Genomic DNA, 23,951 nt, shown 5'->3' on the forward strand with positions numbered 1-23,951 from the left:
AAGGCACAAAATGTTCAGCCTTAGGTGACCTATACCACCTGCCTTCCAGTAACAGCAATGTCTAAATGTAAAGGTAAAAATCGAAAATGTAGTGAGCCTTCAGAAACCAAAGTTTCTTAAAATAATAATTCTTCTGTTTACTAGCTGTAAGCTGAAGTTTGTACTTCTCTTAATAAAGTAGGTTATACTCAACATAAATTTAGCTGTTGCCAAATGTGCCACTTTTGAAGGAAATGCTTCTGATCATTCACTGTTGATGTTCTGAAACATTCTTCTGCTTCTATGCCTCTTAAAGCACAGGGGTGTGAGGTCTCGAAAGAGAGGCTGTGTTCAGTCCAGTGGACTGAATTCACAGAATAGATAGTGTAATTTGCAGCAAACATGAGAGGCAAACACCTGAAAGCTCCTTATATTATTTACGTGTGTCCAGTAGGTGCTAGCAAATTGTCCTACTAAGCACAGATAAGAAGTAGAAACAGTTCTTACTACTTGTCACTTGTTTTGGGGTTTTTTTTCTTCCCTTTCTCCCTCTTATTGGTCTAAGTGTAGCAAATGCAAAGCATTGTTGCCCCAGTTTTCCAGGAGATTATTTACTCATGAGCAAAAAAAAATCCTCAAAAACTATCTGGACAGGAGATTTAACCAGATTCCCAGTTCAGTCCTCCTTTTGGTTTTTAAAGATCATTTTTCTTTGTAAAGAAAAGCAATCTCTTGTGGGGAGGTTTGAGAGACATCCTGCTTTGCGTGGTCTTTAATAAGAATTGAGATGCATTTGAAATACAAAACGTTCTTTCTTCAAAGTATCTTTTCAACTGTGGATAAAAGCCAGACCTGCCAGGGTGGATTACATTTATCTAGGGTGAGATTCACTCTTCAGTTTAAATACTACTGTTCCTCTCCTCTGGATTTCCTGGGCTTCAAACTGAACTTAGAAGCAGGATTCTGGATAGGTTGGTTGTTTTACTTCCTCTTTAGAGCAATGTGATGCCCTGCAAATTAAAGTCGATATGAGGTGCATGGTGAATTGATTGTAACGAGGTGTTTTTCTTTCCTTTATGCCCGTGCAGTGCAACCAGGCATATGAGGGCTTCATAGCATGTAACTTCCTAGATTCCATAGGACATGGGGCACCAAGTAAATAGTGCTTAAATGATTTGTGTCCCTGCTTAAACTGACATTCAGTGTCGAGTCTTTTAGATGGCAGGTCATCAGAAACACTTTTATTTTAGTGTCAAGTTACAGTTTCAGTCTCTTAGAACTGAAGATTTCCCTCTCTAAAATGCAGGTGCTATATATATCAACTTATATTTGAATTAATGACTTCTATTTGTCAAATGTTGACTACTTAATTCAATGAAAAAAGCTAAAAGGACCTGTCCAAAGCCTTTAGGAAGCTTGTGTACTGTTTCTCATAAATATTGTCTTACAGAAAGACAATAAAAGATGAGTAAAAAGTAACTAATAAAGAGATAGAAAGCTTTGTGATCCAGTGGCCAGCTAAGACAGCATAAGACTTTTATAGAGCTTGACTTGCTGTATCACTGGAGCAAGACATCCCAGTGGGTGTTTTAGAGAAGAGATTGTTTTATATGTGAGTATATGCTTGGTGCAGTTGGATACTGAGAAGGTAAAACAGTGAAAGAATGCAAAAGAAATATCCTTCTCTCATGAAAATTTTAAAATGTACTCAATTTTGGGGGATCCAAATTTGACAATGCCCCTTTTAAAATATAAGCATTTATTTATCAGGTTCTTAAAATGTGCTAAACAATGCGTAATCCTGTCCCGAAGAATTGTCCGATGCTCAGTGGATGAAAAGCACCAAGGAGAGCCATGAGAATATCATTATTGGTATCACATGTGGAGTAGGTGGGTTTTCAGAGCATTGTAGACCTCATGAAAAATCTATCTGCATAAGAAGCAGTGCAGTGAAGGCAGTTTACGCCATAGGATATTGATAGCCAGAATCTGCCTCTTATGAAAACACTAGTTTAGAGGCTCCGGAGTAGTGTTGACACTGACAGAGAGGCTACCAATACTTCAAGGTTCAACGTGCAAAAGGAATGGAAAAAAGAAACCCCTTCTTTGTAGCAAGGGTAAAAGTAGCTTAATAAGCAGAACAGCTGACAAAACAAGATTCGTGAGGGTCTCCTGCACGCTTGGCTGCAGGTAAAAGGCAGCTCTGAGATGGTTTCAGAGAACAGTAAGATCTTTATATCTTTTTTTTTTGCCATAAATGGTCTTCACGTGTGTTAGAACTCAAGGGGAAGGAGCTGAAATGAAGGGATGTTACAGCGGATTTTGAGCAATATGTAGATGATTAAGACTGTGGGAAAGATAAAGAGGCTGTAAGGAACAAAGTCTTTTTAGTAGCTTGAGTGCTTTAAAACCTATAGGGGAAAGAAGCAGCTGTGTATATCTGCTGTAATTGTTTAAGTAGAAACTGGCTGTAATTAGTAGTACCCCTCAGTTGTACTCTGCTTCCCAGAGACCTTGAAAACATGTACCCCGATGCACTCTTCCTGAGAGCATGAGAGAGCAGGAAAGTCTGGGAGCTTGGGCAGAAGGAGAAAGTGGTCAGGCTTCTGTTGGTCCCTCTCAATGTGATACAGATGCAGTTGCTGACCCTGCTGCACTTTTCAAATGGATCCCACCACTGGGCTGTGTGGCCCAGAGTTGTGCATGCAGTGCTTCTCCATTTGTGATACTGGAGCAGCACTCTTTTTAAAGCTGAAGGCAGAGATGAGTGAATGCTGCTCCAGATGGGAACTGACAAGTTTGAAAACATGTCAGCGTGTGTGTATTTTTAATTTCAAAGACATCACACTAGCGTTAGAGAATTGTTTTAATCCTCGAAGCAGCTCTTGTAGAACTAGACGATCCCTGAACATCTCTGCTGTAGCACAAGCAGACTGGCAAAACACAAGCCTCTTTTGGATACTTAATTTGTAATCAAGGTAAAATATTCTTATTCCAATCTTTTGGAATGGTAAACTACTTATTGAGGATGTTGTTCTTTGGACCAATTCTGACATTATATGTACTAATCACAGAACATTGAGAAGGAAAAATCTGTTATGGATAGCTATATAATACTCACTTTTGAAGTTCAGTCCATAGAGTTCAGTGAGGTTGAAACTGAAGATTATTCTAAATGGATTCTATTAATAGTGGTGCTGCTAGGAGACTGAGCCTGAGTTCTCTGTACAACAGCTGATGTATGTTCTGAAATATGTTTGGTGTTGGTGCTTGAGATGTAGAATTGGAGGTGGGAAAAATTCTTAGTGCAAAGTTTCATCACATACTGGTCATTTTATTTCCTATTTGACTCTACAAAATGACATTGTCCTCCAAGGCCATTGCCTGTCAGTAGGGATGCTCAAAGGGGATAGAGGATGTGCCTCTGCTTTTGGTAACGGGAGTCAAAATAGTGAACTATTTGCTGCTGCATTTCGCTTCCACTGTGCAAAATCCAGTTTGATAAACAGCAGCTCTGGAGGTCACATCTGGTGTGCCTTGTCATGTTGGCAGTGAAAACCAAGACTGAGTGCTTAGTGGCTGTGAATATTTGAGACCTCTGAGAATTCTTTAAGAATGACAAAATGTAGATTACAGTGAGGTATCGAAGCAAATAAACATCTGGGTTTAAACTTCCCTCCATAACTACTGTCAACTTGCTAAGCTGCAAACTAAAGTAGAATCTGAGTGTCTGATACCTTCCTCCATTACTTCTCCCCTGGGCAAGCATCTCTGTGAAATATAAAGATGGAAATATTCAGTATTGTTAACAAATACCCTAATTCAGTACATTTTAAAAATTATAATTCCTAGGCAACTGATTGGCACTGCTTCATCATGGGCTTCACTAAGAATAGTTTTTGTTTCTTTGATACAGCTTGTGTGCATTATTGCTTGTGTGCCATAAATCTCCGAATGATGACCCGTGATAGTAACTGTGCAGTACAAAGTGTTTCTGAGCTTAATCAGTGACTCCATCAATCTCTTTCACCTCAGTGAAAAGGATAGAAATAGCATCTGCTGAAGTGATAAAGTGAGATCCTGCAGTATGTGAACTCGTGGCAGAGTTTCCTTCATGAGGAGAGCCATCTCCGGACAGCACTGAGCATTGTTTCAGGTGTGTGGAAAGCAGCGGAGGTGCTTGGTTGATGGCCTCAAGCAATTGATGCTGGAGGGCTTTTCCTTGTCTGCTATGATCTTTTTATTGCCTTCCTGCCTGAGAATAATGAGCTTGTAGTTCTGATGCTTAGTGAGATTAGACCTTATATAGATGGCACTTAATAAAATGCAGTAGAATGATGAAGTTGCCTAATTAGTAACATACAAAGCAGAGTATATAGTTGCATAAGACGTAAAACCTGCAGATATGAAGACCTGAGAATGCTGTGTGGTGTTATTTTAGAAAGCCTAGTTTTATTTTTTTGTCTTTTAATGTGTCAGTAAGCCTGAGAAACCTGAAAAAATGTTTCTTAAGCAACTAATAATCATCTGGCTCTGCAGAAGAGATTGAGTAAAAGTTCACCTTTAAAGAAGAATGGAGCTACTATTAAATTAGCCTGGGTTTGAAATAGCTTGCTAGGTTAGGGCAAGTTGTGTCCGGTTAGATACCATTTGATTGTAAGGACTAGGCTACCAGAGGTCTAATGGTGAAAACCAGCAAATGTTATGGCTAGAGCTTGGATGCTGCTTGAATGATTCAGATGTTAGTATTTCCCAACTTCCTGGTTATCTGCAAATGTTAAACTCCTAGTCGTTGCTTTTTAAGAGACATTTATATTGGGTAAATTCTTATCTGTCTTTACTATTTTTGGTGTTCAAGCCAAAGATGCCCAGATGGAATCTGAATACTATATAAGGCTATTTATTCTTTTTAGACTGCTTCCTAAGGAAAACCCAGTCTTCTGGAATTGCCCTGTCAGCTAAATGACTTTGGAATTTACTGGTCAGCTTTAACCACATTTGAATAGAGAGCTAAAAGCCTGGAAAAGCATTGCTGTTTCTGAAATAGAAAGGTGACAGAAGTTAATATTTCTGCTCAGGAGAAAGCAGCATGTGGGCAGCACTCAGCTGTTGCACATCATTTAACAGCAGCTGATCAGTGAATTGGCCAGCATGGACAAGGGGACAGTCTGCATCCATGGAGCTCCGGACTGCTTGGGGCATATACTGTCTCCTGCCTGCAGGAATTACTGTAGAGATGTGTGGGGTGATTTGAAGGAAGAGGTGAATTGGTCAAAGGATACAGGATGCCGATAATGTTCTTCACTTTTGTGCCTGTGAAGTAATTTGTGAGATTTGTTTTGTTTTTTCTATTGCCTGAGTGAATAATTCAGTTTTATTTTGTGCTATCTAATAGAGCGTGATTATGAAATGAGATTGCTAACAGAGCCCACTTATTTTCTCATCTCATGCATGTGGAAAGGTTTTTCACCTACACACAATTTTTGAGTCAGAAGTTGTTTCACACTTCTTTCAACACCAGCTTTTAGGAAACGTGCTTTTGTCCACCCATGAATAGACTAATCTCTACATGCACGATTGATTATTGGTTCATTAGCAGTATCTTTTTCTAGTTCATACAGCCTTAGCACACTTTGGGTCTTTATATATGAACATATACACATGTATGTATATATGAATATATACACACATATATTTCTAAAACAATGTAGAGGAAGAGTTGTAAGAAATCCCTGAGAATGAGAAATGAGACTATATGACAGAGAGAAAAGACTACCTCAAACCTGAAATAAATTTCCTCTGAAATATAGCTATGATCCTTGTGTTGCTTTTCCTTGGGGCTCATCCGACTGCTTAATGTCAAAGAAAACCAAGTGCTGTGTGATTTGATACTATTGCAGGGAGGAACTTTATGGGTCATCAAATCCAGCCCTAAGAAAAAAGTACATTCAACCAAAAGCACAGTTGATAGATGTGCCTGCCCTTCATCTTATGTCTTGAACTGCTTCAGATTTCTGCTAGTTTAGATGTCTTGCTTTGAATGTAAATGGAAGGTTTTATTGTTGGTGCTAAATTATCTTACTGGCTCTGTCTGCCCTGAGTTTTACCACCGGTGACGCAAGAACATTAGAACAGATAAGATGTGATGAATGAGTAGTTCTTACGGGTTTTTTTCCTAAGCATCTGCTGTTGGCCACTGTCAGAACAAGGAGGCTGAGCCTGCTGAACTTGTGCTCTGATATGATACAAATGTTGTTTTCTTAAGAATTTTGAAAATCCTCTCCCTTTGAGGCAGAGGAGAGGCAGAAGGGGAGTGTCCTGTGTGACTGAACTGCTGTAATGCATCCTACATGGGCCATGGAGGAGGACTGCAATCTCTAAGCAAAGCATTCATATTGCCTTCCATCACTGAAGGACTGACGGTTGCACACTGTTCTTGTCTGCCACATAACACTTACCCTTTTACTCCTTCAGGCAAGCAGCTTTGGCAAATGTTTTCTTTATTTTGCTCACATATCAAAGAATATGTGTGGAAATGAGAGGCTAATCAATCACACTCATATTTTGAATGAGACCTGGAAACTCTGCAGAGAAATGCACGTAACTCACCAACTTTAAAAGAAAATGTTTGTTCTTATGTTGAACTTTGCAAAACAATCTGTGTCTTAGCCAGAGATTCTAGGCATGACTGATGTGGAAAAGGCTGGATTAGGACTTATGTATACAAAGTTTAGGTCTGTAAACGATTAAATCTCAAATTCTTTTCATGGTGGCTTCTCTTACCTTCAATTTTCCAATACAAATTTTAAAATGTGGATACCCAGAATTGAATGCAATACAGCAGTGGTGCCACAGAGTCACTTGTTGACTTCTTGCTCCTTTGTTTCAGATAGCAGAAGGATGTGTTAGTCATGTATTCGTACAGTTGTGACAGTGACAAAGCAAGCTACCCTTGAGTCACTTAACCTGCCAGGATGCTGAAGTACAAGACTCATCCTACTCTAGCATGTGCTCTGTGTTATCAGAGGTCTAGCTCTGCCTCTGCTTTGCCTACTTTAACTGATGTCAACTGACTGTACGCACACTTTTAGTCTTCTTTGTTGTTTTAGGGGGTTTTTTTGTATCATTCTGCCACTCATGTTTTAGCAGAATTTATTTTTCAAGGAATTTGTTAAATTTAGATTTTGGAATTTTTATGCATCTGGATGAGCATCTGGCTAAACCAAACTAAAGCAATTCCATTCCCCAGCGACTTTTTGCTGTCAACTACTTGGACATCTGTCACTTGGCCAACGCTTAATTTGTTTAGCATGTGCTTTATCAACACATGAGCCAAATTTGTGGTCAAAATATCGTGTGGTATATGTCACATGCCTTGCAAATCTTAACTATTCAACTAACTCTACCACCCAAACCAGTGATTTCAAATCCTGAAATAAGGTTTGTTTGAATATTAGTAGCGTAAAGCTCTTGGGACTGCCATTAGTTGCATTCCTGTCTTTTAATAGAACTCTATGCAAATTTTTCAGTTTCAGTCCAGCATTGATCTTGGACAAGGCTGCAGTTGCCAAGGCTGTTCTACTCTAAGTGTTAGCATGAGGTTAGCAGTCATTGCTTCTGGGTACCATGGAGAATTCTATTCAATTTATCTTGCACTATGAGATTTACATTTTAAAATGAAGTCATTACAGGCTGAGTATCTGTTGAAGCTGTTAAAAACTGTAAACAGACTGGAAAATATGGAGATGATACGTTATGTGTTGTGTGAGGAAAGTGTTTCAAATAGATCACAGGCTGCTGGCTTCCATCAAGACATTTTTGGCTCTTGTAATGTACTTCTGTCTTCCAAGTGCCAGTCAGAGGTCAGCATCTCTGGTAAAGACAGTGTTTCTACTTGATGTCATTGTTTATGCTTGATTCACAAGTCTAGTTTCTTCTTGTGTTTTCTTCAGTGGAAAGAGATGTTAATAAATGTTTCCAGACAGAATTGCTCATCTCAATGTAGCTAAAGTTAAAATGCATTTCTTAAATCTTTGAACTTCTTGACAAGTGGAGAAACTGGCCCGGCCTCCCAGACAAAAATTAATCTAGGACAACTGCAGATTTCAACTTGATCTCTTGAGTGAGATTCTCAAGTGTAGCAGCTGATGCAGCAGCCTCCCAGGACCCAGTGTTTTGAGGAGGGGTCCTCACTGTTAACATCACACACTTTGAGGATTTGGGAGAAGAAGTAGAATTGGTTAGATGAGATTGCTTTTTCTGCTTGAAAAAATACTGATGAGGCTCCAGAATATTCAAGGACTTTCCTCTTTGCAAATTCATATAATTGAATTGTAATTTCAAAAGAATCTGAGGGAAGACCTGCACAGAGTTTAAAATGGGGTCTATTTCAGATAAATCCTTCTTTACTAATCTTAATCTGTCTTTACTAATCTTGGAAACATTCAGCAGAATTGGAAAAGGCTGTTCTGAAATCAGAATAGTGCAAGCTCGTGTCAAAAATCACTTCCTGAAGCCAGCTGGTATGCAGTCAACACCCTTTACATGCTTCTGATAATTTGAGTTGTCCATTACTGATGTCTTTATCAATGTAGCCATGCTATAAGGGTGAGGAAGAGCCATCTGTGCACAGCAGGGTTAATCCAGTTGATGGCTCAGGAGCATGCTGCTGCTTCTCTGTCTCTGGGAGTGATGGGAGAGGCAGTTGCTGTCATATCCATGGGTGTGTGGCCTACCACATTTGAAAAAAATCCCAGGAGGCACAAGGTTTTATTTTCTACACCAGCAACAAACAAAACATTTATTCAGGGTGTTTTTTATCTACAGCCTGTACTGATAGAAAAGGAGGATGGAACTAAAATCCACAGTAGACCCAGTATTATATCAAAATTGAACCATAGATTAAATCTCCTTTTGCTTAAGGAGTGTAATAAATACTTATTTTGGGGCAATGGTAACATCAGCAGAACAGATAAATAAATAAAATAGTTTGAGATTTCTTTTTAGTTCCTTTGAGGTTTCCCTTTAGGGCTTCATTATTAACAATGAAATGACAAACTTGCTCAAGGGCAGAATTGTGCTCTGTACATTGTAAGTGTGGTTATAAAAACAATTTTCTCCTCCATGGTACACCCGAAAGCTTAAATTTTAACCCTGTAAAGCAGGATACATGAATTGGGCCATATGAATTTTTGCTGATAAGGTTTTGAATTAATCCCATTTTGTACAGACGTGTGCTTGCAGAAGCTTAAGGAAATTCATCACAGTTGCAGATTGTTTTCCAAGTAATATCTGCATGGACTATGAAGCTTATCCTATGATAAATGCATGAAGTGGTGTGAGCCACTCCACCTCTAATCTCTTACTCAGATTTTAAGTAGGCTTTGGCAGTCTGGCTGAACTACAGTAGTGCTGACATTGAAATCACACAGCATGATGTGGGGGGAGGAATGTTAGAGGAGGTTCAGTGTAGCTACAGCTTGGATTTTTCCTCCCCTTTGATACAACTGAAACATCCTGCACAGACCAGCAGTGTGATTTTTTAATATTTGGGTGGAGGATAATATACAGTGAACTAATTCAACTGTAATCCCTAAGGCTGGGATAACAAATAACATCCCTGCTGTACAGGCAGCTGGAATTATAGAGAAGGTGTAAAGAAGCATAATGTTCTGAGGAGCTGCCTTTATAGTGTGCTTTTGAGTAGGCACATCTGTAACTTTGCAAATTAAATCACTTTCAGGAATAGATGTTGCTGCTGGTTTGTTTGCTCTGTTGAGGAGTGACTAAGCATCTGCAGCCCGCTGGCAGGTGTGCTGGGAGCTGCAGGTGTGGTTTCCAAGGCCATCTTTGGAAAACAGTCATTTGCTTGCAGTGATCAATGTGGTGTTGCTACTTGCCTTCCCAGAACAATCATTGTTGAGAAGATTACAGCGTTAGCTAGATATTTTTCTTTATATCAGTGTTATTATTTTTTAACTGAGTGGGTAAGGGGGAACAACAGCAGCTCTAGGAGGAGCTTTAGTAGAGCACTTTTCTCTTGTGTATTCCGCACACAGCCATCCTGCTGTGTGTGAATGTACCTCCAGGGCTGAAACAGGGGCAGCAGGGCATTTATATTGGTGCTTCCAAAACCTGGGCCAAAGGATGAATGGTTTTGAAAATCAACATTTCCTTCTCAGACGTGATTCTCTCTTACTTATTATAGCAGCAGATATTAAAGTTTGAATTTCTCCAGATTTCAATGGCTATCTTGAGATAACTGCAAAAGGGAAGGCTGTTGAGAGGAAATGGTGACAGGCTTTTCTTGTTCATGAGTACACCTAGAGAACCATCCAAACATTGTTTTGTGCTATGCATCAGTCTCTGTGACTGTTGCATCTAGATGACAAGCTTTTACTTTAAAAATTTCACACTCAAAACTCACCTCTGTATCTGCATCCAAGGTAATGTTTGTTAAAAGCGACTCTTTTTGTTGTAAAGGAGTGCGTTGGCCTGTTCCTTGTTCCGTAGTTTGGATTTTACAACCTGCGATGTGGTGTTAACCCGTGGCAGAAGGCAAGTGTGGGAGCGTGGGAAGTGTGCACGCAGGCAGCATGTTGGCAGGTAGCAGCTACAGGCATGAGCACAGTTTCCAATCCATTCAGAATCAGATGGCCCAAACCCACCTCAGGTTTAGTCATATTTCTTCAGGTTTCTGTTTAATTCCTTACTTCTCGCTGTCATCTAAGTTAATGTGAGTACAGAATGGAGGCTTATATACCAAATAACAAAGAAATGAAGTCATACTCAAGTGGCTGCTGTTAATTTCATAGTCACTGAAAGGCTCTGGAGAAATGATACATTTTGAGGTTTGTTTTGTTTTATTTTTTTCCTGAGAAAATATACATGAAAAGTATACCTTTTAAACAGATGGATGTGTGAATGCTGAGGAGGTAATCTGATTTAGAAGTATAAATGGAACTTTGCTTATGGCTTCAAGCCAAAAAGCATTAAGTTGAAAACTAATTTTCAATTAAAAAAACCCTGCTTTAACTTGAAATAGTTTTACTTCTGAACATAATGAATGACCAGAGAGAAACTTGTAGCCTCATGAGGCTCTTGATGAGTATTGTTTTTTAACTGAGCAGCTCTGTCAAGCATGCACATCTGAAAGTCACAGCATACTCAGCCCCTACCCTTGTTGCCAAAATTCTGCAGGCCAAATTATTCCCAGTATGACACCTAAAAAAAAAAAAATCTTTGTTGATTTGTACTTCCTCTTATAGTGAGTTTCTTGCAACTATTACTTCAGCTGTACTGTGTCCATTTAGCCCTATATCCTGTCTTTGTAGCCAGCAGCAGTTGTGTGAAGGGGAGTGTTGGGACAAGCCAGATGACATGCTTGACCAAAGTAATCTTGCTGCCTACAATTGCAATCCAGAGTGCTCTTAAATCAGCACTGGGGTCTTTTCAAGGATCACAGAGCATGTTGCAGAAAGTGCCCCAGCACTTACAGCCGGTGCCAATGCTGGATCTGCCGGTGTCTGGCTTCTTGTGTGGAGGAGCCAGAGATCCAGCTCCAGACACAGAAGCAGTGCTGGTTGCCAGGTTGGGAGGGATAGTCTGCTCAGATAAATGTGTGACTCCTTTGTCATCAGCAGGTCCTGGGCAGTGGTCTCACACCAGAGACGGCTACTCTGAGATCTGGGAAGAGAATTTGCTTTTCCAAACTCAAGCAATAAAATATTTTGGGCATAATTGAGGGAGAATAGACTCTAATGTAAATATTTTTTCTAATAAAGCTAAGTAAGTTACCAATACCTTTTGTAAACAAAAACTCTTCTTCGGCTACAGTGGAGAGCTGAAGTGTGCAGAAAAGCCTTCTTCAGTAAAGCAAAAGGGCACCAGATATTATTAGGAGCTGCTTTGCCATCACAGGGATGCTGATTCCCACTCTTCATTATGTTTTTAGGTTGTTGCTTTTCTTTCTGAAGACCACTGTTCCCAAGGAGGGTGCAGGGCACAGGGTTCATATGAACTGTGCTTCACACTAACAGACCCACTGCTGAAAGCTTAGAGAGCTTTTGATTTTGCCAGACTTCTGGTGAAAGCCTCTGATCTACATTACACAATCGAGCCTCAGTTCACACTTGTCATGGAGGCCGGTAGCTGGTAACGTGTGGGCAGGCTTCAGTCTGCCTCTGAAAACGTTTTGTTCAGTGTCTGCCTCTGCTCAGCTTGTTGGGCCCTTGCATTTTTCAAAATGTTAAGTATTCAACTCTGCTCCACTACATTATCTCACAAATCTTCTATTGTTTGGCCCTTTTCTGAAGAGTACATTATGTGCAGTGGCATGAACAGTGGCCAGGCGTCTCTGCAGTGCATGCAAAGGTGCACTGCCCTTGAGCTGGTGCCACGCACCATTGGGGAGTGTAGGGCTGTCTGAGTCGGGAGTGCTTTGGGCTCATTCTTCTTGGCTTAAACTTGTGAATGAAAGCGTAAAAGTACCATGGCTTTTGTTCAAGCCAGGCAGGCAGTGATAGGTACGTACTGCTCCTATTCTTAGTCTTATCAGATGAAAGGGAGCTAATATGGTAACCTATAATACTTTGTCTTCTGTGATTTTGAGAGATAGCTGTGCTTAAGCATCTAATTTCCATTGGAGAGGGGTGGAGGAAGAAAAAAAAATCCCTTTTAAGGCTCACATTCAGCCTAGCCAAGCTGCTGAGTTTTTGTCAAAAGCAGGAAACAGATGGACTGGCACAGCTGCAGAAGGTGCTCTGACTTCTCTGGAAAAACTACCCAGGCATGTGCTGGGAGCAGGGACATCAGTACAGCACTGCAGTTCTGTACAGGGCTGCTGCTCTGTGCCAGTGCATGAATGCTCACAGCCCATGGTGCTCATGGAGATGCCATTTCAGAGAGGAACCTGCCTGGCATTACTCCCAGCTTCCAGTGATGTACACTTGCCTGTTCCCAGGATCTACTCACTGCAGTAGAAGAAGAAAAATGCATCAAAGACACATTATGTTGCTAAGTCTCACATTTCTGAAGTATGCTGTGGGCTTTGCCCTGGTGAGCTTACTCATAGCCTTTCCAGAAGCACCTTATTGCTTTGTCTCCCTGCTGAATTGTCCCATTTCAGACTAGAGAGCTGCATGATGATCTTTGAACTTGGTGAGGTCTCAGAGGCAGCCACAGAAACCTCTGGAATGCCTTGGGATCGTGTTTTTTATGTTCTTCTTCAGATAGAAAATAAAAGAGGGTCCAGCAGCCAAGCAGTGTCCCAGGAGTCTGCCCAGCCATTCATGCAGAGCTACTCTGGTGCTCAATCATAGCTCAAGTGCTACACTTTAAACATTAGTCAGTGGATGTTGTTTATCTGGCACCTCCAGTCCTTGACTCCTATTTACTTCAAAGGTGCAAGTATTTGGATTGCTACCAGAACAGATCTGTGTATTGTTATTTAGGAGGTTTCTTAAGCTGTTCAGTAATTATTCTTCTTTTGCATAGTTTTTGCAGAAGTTAAAGATTTTCCAAGCAAGAAGCCGATGTGAGCACAAATATATAGTGGGGAGAATATGTTTCTTTGCTTGCTTTCCCTTTTCTAAAGACAAAAGAGCCTTATTGAAATGTGCTTCCTTTCTGACTACTAATGGGTTTTCCTTCCTTCCTCCCTGCAATGAGCTTAACATTCTCCCATCCTGTTGAGTGTAAGTTTCAGCCTGGACTGTTTTCCTTCTTGTGGTGTTGAGTCAGTGGCCTTGAATAGGAACCTGCAACAAGACAGGGAGAAGTCAGGACTTGAGGTTTTGAGAGGTTTTCCAGCAGCTTGGTTGTACATGGGGCAAGTTTTAAAAAACAAGGATAAGGTGCTATTCATTTTTTGCCTGGCAATGCTTTCCTAGGCTGCTTTTCCTAGTTTTATTTCTGGATGGTTTTTTATGTTGCAGCTGGATAAGTTCCAGGACATTATGCACAAAATACCTGGAGGAAGAGCTGGTTCCTGCTCAATAACAATGTTCCATTTTATGCTGTCTCAGGTTAAAGAGGAAGAAGAAAAGTACAATGTCATATCACTGGAATTAGTTTTTCTCCTGGAGGAAAGATGCTGAAAGTCCTGCTTCAAAGGCTCTGTGTAGGAACTATGTCCTGAAGCCTGGATATTCTTCAGGGCTTAATTGTGCTTATTTGTGGAAACACTAAACTTTATGAACTGGAGAGCAGACCTCTAAATTTGGCTCTGACTATATATTGGGTTTTGCACACCGATTAGCAGCACTGAGCACAGACATACACTTTGAAATAATTAGTAACATGGACAGGAATTAAAGCAAGCTTTCCTCTGAATATAAACCAGATGAGCTAAATGAGTCCTCTTTCTATCTGAGTTTCCCACTTACGTTAAGAAGGCACATTTTGTGTCGTGCTGGCTTGTGTCGTATGAATTATATCTTGTCTCACACCCATAAGACTTTTTTCTGGTCTGAAGTCCACAGAAGCAGCCTGTGGGATAAAAATCTGCATATGCTGCTGTATCATCTTGTTCTGCAAGATGAAGAAAAGAAGACTAAGCAATGTGGTTAAACCAGCAAGAGTGAGATTAGGTTACTGCCTCACATACACTTTTGCCAATCTCAGAGAAATCTGAATCCAAGTATCTTCATTACTAATGTCCTCTATATTTAGGGGACTTCTTTTGCCTTTTTTGGCCCAAACAATAGGGATGGGAAATCAGCTTTTAAAAATAAAACTCAAATTAACATCATAAGATATCTGACCTTACATGAAAACAGACTATTGTTTAGTTAAGTAAAAAAGGGTGCTGGTTTGTTTGGTAGAAAAGCAGTTAAGCCTTCAAAACCAGATGAGAGCAATGCATAGCGCTGCCTTCATGTACTTTGCAGCCCTACCTCTGGAGAACCAACAGTGCAAAAAGAGTCAAAAAGTGTTTTAGGTGGCTTTTTTGTTGTGTTTTTTTCTTTCTTTTTATTGTTCTACTTTAATTGCAGATAAATTTAGAAGGGGTAAGGTTCTTCAGGAATATTTACTTTTAGAAAGCTCCTGTAGGAATGAAACTGAAAGAGTTTATTTGAAGTTTTTGTAAGAGCTCTACCATGAATAAATATTTTCTTGTTTCTGGTATTACTTAAAATTTGTGTATTAGGAGGTTGGTTTTCTATACGATTTTCTTTGTGGCATCTTAAATAAGTATGCAAAAAAGCTGAAAAAAGGGATGATATAGACAAAGCGAGTAGCATGCTTTGCTGTTGTCAAGTTCTGTCAGTGTTGGTGCAAATGAGGAAATGTCTTTGGTCTCAATTTTATCCAACCAAAATTGCACTGTAATTTAATTTTGGAACTTGCTACTGGTGGGAAATTAACAAAAATATCCATTGTGAAATAATTTTTTTAATAATGTTAACAGGTAAAAATGTTGAGTGACATTTTTTTCATGGAAGTCATAACATTTAGATAGCTAAGAATATAATGGCCTTTCAATATGTAAAATAGCTCCATGAGACTACTTAACTATCTGCACTTATGTCCTCTAAGATGCATAACTAATGTTTGCTTTAGTAGTGAGATGAAACAAGGATCTGAAAATGAAAGACAGTTGTGATTTGGAAGCGGGACTGTTATCAGTGAACTTAGTTTCTTGTAAAACTAAGACCACAGAGCTGGTAACTTTTGCTTTGAAGTATTGAAGTCTATTCAGGCAGATGTGCAGGCCCTATTTTGGAGGATTTTGATGATCAGGGATCACTATATCTCAGTGGGCTGTTTCAATTTCCATCCTGCTTGAAAGTGTGCACCTTGCTCTTGTCTGTGCTTAAAAAATGGAAGAACTGCAGGCTGGAAAGCAGCTAAACTAACCCAGATTAAAGAGGCCACAGTTTGGGGTAGCTGAGGGTCTTCTTACTATGGCAATTGCTTACCCAGATGTAGAGGCTGAGTAAAGTGGCACTACAGTATTTACAGATCTTGTGCCTGCTGACCCAATATTGGAAGATTTTTAATCTAACATAAAACAGATATCATCATCTTTCATATCTCTGAAAGCAGCAATGTGCTCAGTATCTTTTATGTTTGATTCTTGCAGGCACTTTGAATGCGTCTTACACCCTGTATCCTGCTTTTGAATTTGCAGTGTAGTATCATAACACTTCATCTTTCAGTGGAAAAGCCAACTTTAGAATGAAGCCTAGTAAAAACCACAGTTACATGCTGTATCTGAACTGCTTTAGAGATCAGCCCATCTGAATTCTAATTTGTGGAAGAAAGCTTCCTGTGCTGCATTGCACTGTACACATTTAGGGAGGTTTGGAAGAGCTGATCTTGAAATGTCATTTAGACTGATCTGTTTTCATTAAAATTTTGCCTGTAAGAGTCCCTGAACACACATTAATGAGGAAAGAAGTGAATAGAAGTAGACCACAGAATTCTGAATCCACGTTGTGCCATATATCAAGAGACTAAACTTTGTAATTAAATAAGCTAAACAACTCTATCCAAGCCTCTTCATAGCTGAAGTTCAATGTTGTGGTACTTGCCCATGTTGAATCATGTCCATCAAAAAAGTCAAGGTCAAGAGGGCTCAAAACTACCAATCACTTCCTTTTTTGTTGGGAATGCTTGCAAGATGTCTCTTATTTTTAGTATCTGACATTGGAGATGGGAACTGGAGTGGGTGGAGGGATGGAGGTCCTTGCAAAAAAAACCCCAAATCAGATGAATTGGCAGTGTTTTTCCAACTCTGAATCAGAACACAAGGGTATATAGCTGCAGCTGCTAGAAGAGTGTCTGAATCAATGTTCAGCTCTTCCCCTTGTGTATCTTTTTATTAAGCACAATTCTTTGGACAGAAGTAATTTTGGCAAATCTAGGATTTGGGATCTCTTCTCATCCCTGCCCCTTGTCAAATGTCTGTAGTTCATCTGAAAACTGAAAATACCATTAAAAAAAAAAGAAAAAGAGACAATCATAAGTCTATGACAGGACCTTAATGTGTCCTTAAGGAAGTGGCAGTGAGTGAGAGGGGCAAGTCTGTTATCTGGGCAGGCAGTGGAGACTGGACTGTGAAGTCTTGACTGCTGGGTTAATGGCAACATACTGAACTGTCAGGCAGGCTCATTAGAGACACACTGTTAATTTGGTCAGGCAAGTGCTGCCAGGCTGCATTGTGTGGAGTTAAGCAGTGTGAGTAGAGCCTGTAAGCAAAGCTGCTGGAATTTGCTTTTGTATTCTCTTTCGATGGCTGTCCTCTGTTTTTGGCTCCTTTTCCAGTTCTAACTGGCCACGTGGACTTTTGGCACTGTTAGTGTTGCCCAAAGATGAGTTATAGATTGCAGAAGTAATGTAATGTGCTGAGATGAGTTGCCCTGCTTCTCTTCTCATCGTTTTTTTCCCACAAACATTTATCCAGAGTGTCAATTCACTACCTCTGGGAACTTAATTAGAAATGGATTAAGCCCGTTCTCTTTAAAACCCAATTTGAAATGCTATAGGTATTTTCCTTATCTTCACTGCTCACATGTGCTAGGCACTAACTATATGGCATTTAAAGTTTGCATTTCTTTTCTACTATCAATAGATAACCTTTCTCTCCTTCACTTTCCACAAGTCAGAGAGTCCTGCAGGTGGCTTTGGAGGTATGACAGTATGTTCTTTACCAATCCACTGCAGTCCCTAGAAGAGCTCAGTAGTGAGCCTCAAGGTAAGACTGACCCTTTGGGCAGAGAATAGGGAGACCAGTGGTAAGGAAAACCTGCCACATTCAGCCTAGCTGGATGTGGGATCCTGACTCCTTGTGTGACAGACTGAAGTGATTTCTCATGTAAAAAGCTGAGCAAGGGTAAGAGATGGTTTCCATCTCATAAAGGGAACAACCAGATTGTCTCAATGCTGTCTGTCCCCAGCCTGCGTCAGAGTTTACTGTTAATTTAGGAGTTGGAACCCAACAGAGAGTTTTCTACTTCTCTACCATGTGTTTGCCTTTATGACTCCAGTCCTCTCTCATCCTTTGGGAATGGTTTTCCCTGACATCTTCAGTCTTATTAAAACTGATTTTTGCTTCTGCTTAGTCTCCTGGCAGAGAAAAGGCTAAAATTACTAATTTTCTGGTAACCATTTTCTGCATTTTCATGTGATTTATCTGATTATATTAAGGCTGAGTCAAATACTCCATTAAGCGTTCCAGATGCTATCAGAACCAAAGCAGAAAAAGGTTTCCCAGGTGATGGACTATAGGTGCTTGTGTGGAACAGACTTAGCAGGGAATTGGCCTGCACAATTACCTTGCAGAGTGCTGCACAGCTACTACACTTCTGTCACTAAATACATGGGGTAACCATTAGTTGTGAATAGCCACCTTTTTCCACCTGCTGTGTCAGGATCTGTTATCACACCAGGAGGCTGCCCTTCTGCCCAGAAACAAGAGGAATTCATGCCTCTGCCAGTTTAGATTGAGGGATATCTATTTAAGGCAGTGCCCCATTTAGGAAAGTAGTGTTTTTCCAAGGGTGGAAGAACACTTGCTGTATGGGAGGAGTAATAATACTTCTTGCAAACAAACACTGAGTTTCCTCATTTTATTTTACTAGCGATTTCTATTACAATAAGTCTGGAGGGAGGGAAATTTGGAATGATTCTGGGAAGCCTTGACTCAGAAAGGGGAGAGTGATTCATAGATTTTTATTACTGTTATTTATTAAGGAAAAAAGACCATTAAACCTAATCTTTTACTTATCTTTCTCTTTGAAAACTTAAAGCACTCATGCAGCAACCCCAAAAGAGTTTGTGGGTTTGAACCAAGGTCTTTTGGCATAAAAGCATAAATCCCAGCTGTGGGAGCTAGCCTACAACCATTTTAAGGTAGATTTATTCCTACTACGTTCATACTTGCCAAGTATTTTAATAGTGAATCCTCAGTGCATTCCTTCACTGTTTGACAAGTGGGGTCACAAATAAGTTGTTGCCAGAATGAGGCAGCAGAGGCGCTTTACAAACTGAGATCTGGCACGTCTTGATGCTTGCCACTTTCTCTGCTGTGACAGTGGTCAGTTTATGTCTGGAGGTCTCAGTGTAAGAGGTCATTCATTTGAGAGTTGTTCTTTAGTTTTGATGGGGAAAATTTGATTACTGAGAAGATCAGTTTGTTTAGTAGCAACCTTTTTCTTCTTAATTTGGAAATAAACATTTACCTCCCCTCAAAAAAACCTTTGCTGTTAATAATCAAAATGTAAAATCAGTCCCAAAGGTGTACATTAGAAAGAAGGTTTTAAGCTCTAGATTAACATTTTAAGAACTATGAGGAGATTTACATTTATTTTTGTATTCTGCTGCTACTACTACTACAAAAAAAAATCAGTACAGCCTAAACTATGTTTTAATTACAGTTTGGCAAGATAATTTAAATAAAGGAAAAACCGAAATGTGACATAATTTCGTTCTCGTACTTAAGAAGATAACGTAACTTAATCTTTTAGCTAATTCTTTAGGGCAGTTCTTTAAAGAATCAAACTAGATTCTGTTGAGTTTATGAAAATGGAAAGACATTTGGCTGTAACCACACTTAAGAGTATCCCACTTAGGGTATGATGTTGTAAAGGCTCGTATACCCCTAATACTTTTGGATGTGCTGTCAGTGTCTGAGTCAGAAAAACTTCCAAGTTGTTAATTTAACTGGTGGAGACTGGAACAAAGATCTTCATTGTCCTCCTGAAAAACCCTTTTAGCAAAACAATCTCATAATATCTAAGCTACTGACTTGAATTTGTTGTCTGTGAAGCTAGATAGCAGCTGAACCTCAGCAAAGAGCATGCAAGCACTCTTCTAGTGAGAAGAACTGCGTAGAAAAGACAAATGTCCATGGTGACAGCAACTATAGAAATTTGAACTTAAATCTGCATTTTACTGCACTGGGGAAGGCAGAAGATGACAGCTTCCAGAACTGTGAAACAAACACTTATGAGCAACTCAACATCTATCCTAGAAAGATTTCATTATAGGCTCAAGAAAACTGATTTATGTCAGTAGCTGTAGTAAACACATTGTACAAAATTAAGAAGTCTCTGAGGCTTTGGATAATCAACAAAAGGATATATCAGTAACAACAGGCACTTAGTTGACATGTAAGCAATCTTCTAAGGTCACCAAAAGTAATTTCTTGCTTCATGCTTACTAATATAGTTGAAACTTTTTTGTGCTTAAAGTTACAAGTAATGTCAGCCACATGGCAGTGGAAGAGATGTGATAAGGAATCAGAAGTCCATCAATAGTTTCTTAGGAAAGCTGGAGAATAAACTCTTTGAACTCTCCTGCAGTTGGTTTATGCCTGGAATTAGCTTGTCCTGTGTCTTGTCAGAGAATCTGGATAACTGTTTTGGTAGAAATAAGATATCTTCTATCAGGATTGTTCCAAAGCTGAACAGAAAAAGTGAGCCATACAGTGAAACACTGCTGTGTATGGGTAATATTACAAGAAGAGGCTGTATAAGAACAAACTTATGTCAAACGCAGGGTATAGGCTTCCTCCTAATGGGCTTGGACTTCGTAGCCCACTTAGGTTGCCAGAACTGAACACGATACACTACTTGTGGGTTTTGTGTCTTATTTCTTAATGCAATGCTTGATGTACAAATCATATATTGCAGCAAAATATGGGGATTTGTAGCTACCCTACCAAGTGGCCTGTCTCTTGTCCTTGATTTGACCCGTGGTGTTCTCCTCAGCTATCCTGATCTCTCTCTCCAAATTAGCAATGTCTGCATAAAGAAAATGAGCATTGAGATCAATCCCAGCAAGAAGGTTCCTCGTAATGAGACTAAAGGCTCCATTTCATGGAAAGATTTTGTCAGTCAGGAACATGCTAAAAACCACAGTCCACACAGTTCATCCCAGAGATTATTAATAAGGAGTGTGGTTAAAAGCTATATCCCTGGGAGTGATTTTGTTGCTTGGTCAAATCTCTCACAGGTGCAATCTGTTAGGAAGGCCAGACTGCTTCTTATAAACAAGCAAGCAAGCCAAAGAATAGGCAATGATGTGTTACCTTGCCAGAAGGGAAAGAGCAAGAGAAGACTGCAAATTTAAGTGGAAGTAGAATTTTTTGGGGGAAAAATCCATAGCCTATAATGGGATTTTTGAAAGGAACTATTTATTCTGTACCAAAAAAAAATGACTAGTCTACAGAACCTAGTATTTAAGAAACAAACGTAAATACCCAAAGAAAAGCTCAACCAAACTAAGCTGGTTATTGAATGAACAATGCCCTTTTTTTGTATAGTATAGGTGGGACTGACAACAGATTTAAGTCGTCTGCTGTGCAACATGATTTGCTTTGCCAGAGCCTATTTGAACTGCAGCAGCCATCACTGACACCAACGTTTGTGATCTGAGATGCAGCCTCCTCTTTTCTTTCTTTTATATTTTTCGGGATTTTTTGTTTTTTGAAGATGATCAAAAGAATCAGAATTACAGGGACCTTCCTCACCTCAGATGCGCAGAGTTAGGTAAGTAGATAGATTTTACAAATTCTCTTAACAGCATCCCCCAGCCTCAGCCTGACAATACAACACTGATATCTTCCTCTTCTCTCCTAGGAATGAGAATTCCAGATCCAACAAGAAGGTAAGCAATGTAGATAGTTATAACATATTCCACACCATTCCAAAAAGATTTTTCACTAGGAATCCTTTCAATCTGAAATTCAAATATTCTTTGAAGTCAGATCTCTTGCAAAATTTTCTAGTCCATTTTTTTCTATAATAAATTACATGTAAAACATGATAATTTATTATTTTGTTTCTTGGGTTAAGGAGAATTCAGTGTTCGTTTTTGCTTTACCCCAGTAGTTTGAGTGATTCATCTTGCATTCTAAAATGTCCATCAATCCAACTGCAAACTCTTTTTGAAAACTCCTTACCACTGTTATATATACTGAATAAGTCAAAGCCAAACTATCTCAAAGATATGTTTTGGTCACACAATAAAATGATTGCTAGGATTATAACTGTATCTGGAACTAGGAGCTATTTCAGCATTGAGCAAATAAACCAAGTAACCTTCCCCTTCCTCACCCCTCTCACTAAAACCACTGGAAAGTGTGTATAACCAGTATTTCATCTTTTTCCGCAGCTTCCAGAAGAACATGTGGAAGCAACCACCTGAAAGAGTCCACTCAAGACCTTCCACCTGTAGCCTCATGTGCCTGATCTTCGAACCATTGCATTTGGGCTTTCTCCTGGCCTTGAGTCAGTTTGCTTGTTGATAAACATTTACCCATCTGCTCCACAGTGGATTTCTTCTGGACCCTGAAAGCAGTGAATAGTTTTGAAGGAAAATGAAGCAGAATGCAATTTGAAGAGCATTCAACATTATTGCTGAATCCTGGAGGCCTCCTTTCAGGACTGGTGGTTCCCTAGTAGCTTTGATTGTCAGGGCTAGCAGCACTCTGGTAGGCAGAGCAGGTCTCAACTGGCCTCCTTGGCTCTTTTTGCCTCAGATTGTTTTCACCTCTCTTTCCTCAGGGCTGTCTTTCCTCCTCAGCTACTCTTCTTCCTCTCTTACTCATGTGTTACTCTTCTGTGCAAATGCACATAACTTAAATCATGGTTGCTCTGGTTCCACCTTCTGCTCTTTGAGTATTAAATTTCACTTTATTTTTAATCAGACCACATCACATTTCTTTTGGGGTCACAGAAGCATGTTTGGCATGTTGGAGTTGCCACTGTGAGGTTCTTCTCCAAACAGAATTCAAACCGTTACGTTACAATCTGTACCAGACCCTTCCTAGCAGCTGTGTTTATACAGCTCCTAGTAAAATGGGTCCCTGATTAGGATTTCTGAATAGCTCATTCACTGAAAAAATGGGGATTTGAACCAGCTAAAGCTATTTTAAAAATTGGGATAATATATGATTAGAAGTTTGGGTTTGAAGAAAAGTCAGCGGTAACACCCTGCCAGATTTTAAGCCCAAAACATCATCATCATTAGTATCACAAAGATTAACTTACCAGAATTTAGTTGGGCAAGAAGTGTTTTGCTTGTTTTAAAAAAAAATAGCTGAAAAATTTATCTGACAAAGATTGAAAATTACATATTCAGAGTAGTCACCCAAAATGATTAATGCTTGGTAAATTATGGGAAACTGAGGACAGGTCTATCATCTTGAAATTGTCAAACAACAGTAATTTGGGGACAGCTTGATCCAGAGTGAGAAACAGAACATGAGAGCTGTTCTGGGCTTGCTTCACATCAATCAAGACAAGCTGTTTGAAAAACTAAAGCCCATCCTCTATTCTGAGTGATAGTGATACACAGTAAAGACTCTGTGTTGAACGGACTGTAAATAGCGTCTCTGTTCTGCCATGTCAGGCAAACTCTTTGTGGGTTTGGAGAAGCAGCATTGCCTTCTGGTGTGCAGGGATCCCTACAGGCTTGAAAAGGTATCTCATTTGGGCTGTTCCCCTGTGGAGTCAGCAGCTGCAGTTCCAATACTCTGCAAGGTTGGTTACATGCTTTCTTGCTGTGGATACAGTAGGCTTACATTAAAGCAGGGAAATGCAAGTGCTGCTTCTGCTTTGTTAAACTGGAACACATGATTAAAGCATCAAAAGCTACTTTGGCTGACAAACTCCATACTTAAATGTCTTTTAAATCATAAACCAAGAGCGAAGATTTATAAGTTCGTGTCATGATCTATAAATCTAGATCTCCTCTTGTCCTTTTGCTCTAGACAAATGGCTTGTAGAGGAAATTGTAGTGGTTTGGATAAGTCTGGGTTTCAGCAGTCAACCCTCTTAGGTCAAACATGTAAGAAACATCTGTAATTGCTGGAGGAATTTGGCAGATGATCTTGTACTTAAATCACATTTTCCTCTTTGAAAGTTGGAAATGTCCATATATAAATTAGACATACAGGCCACTTACCTCTGCACTTGTGGAATTACAGCTGCAAGGTAAAAGCAAGTTGATACCTTGTTATAGTC

At 39.7% G+C, this 23,951-nt stretch overlaps 1 protein-coding gene and 1 long non-coding RNA gene across 3 annotated transcripts in view; both read left to right on the forward strand.

Moving 5' to 3' along the window:
- ZDHHC8 (zinc finger DHHC-type palmitoyltransferase 8) overlaps positions 1-23,951 on the forward strand; it is a 109,990-nt gene that overhangs the window by 35,494 nt on the left and 50,545 nt on the right. The gene's annotated exons all lie outside the window — the stretch shown is intronic.
- On the forward strand, positions 21,311-22,281 carry LOC133627098 (uncharacterized). Its single transcript, XR_009819944.1, has 3 exons — positions 21,311-21,473; positions 21,564-21,591; positions 22,099-22,281. It is a non-coding gene; the product is annotated as an uncharacterized LOC133627098 (long non-coding RNA).

The sequence above is a fragment of the Colius striatus genome, chromosome 17 (genome assembly GCF_028858725.1).
Source record: "Colius striatus isolate bColStr4 chromosome 17, bColStr4.1.hap1, whole genome shotgun sequence".
Taxonomy (NCBI): domain Eukaryota; kingdom Metazoa; phylum Chordata; class Aves; order Coliiformes; family Coliidae; genus Colius; species Colius striatus.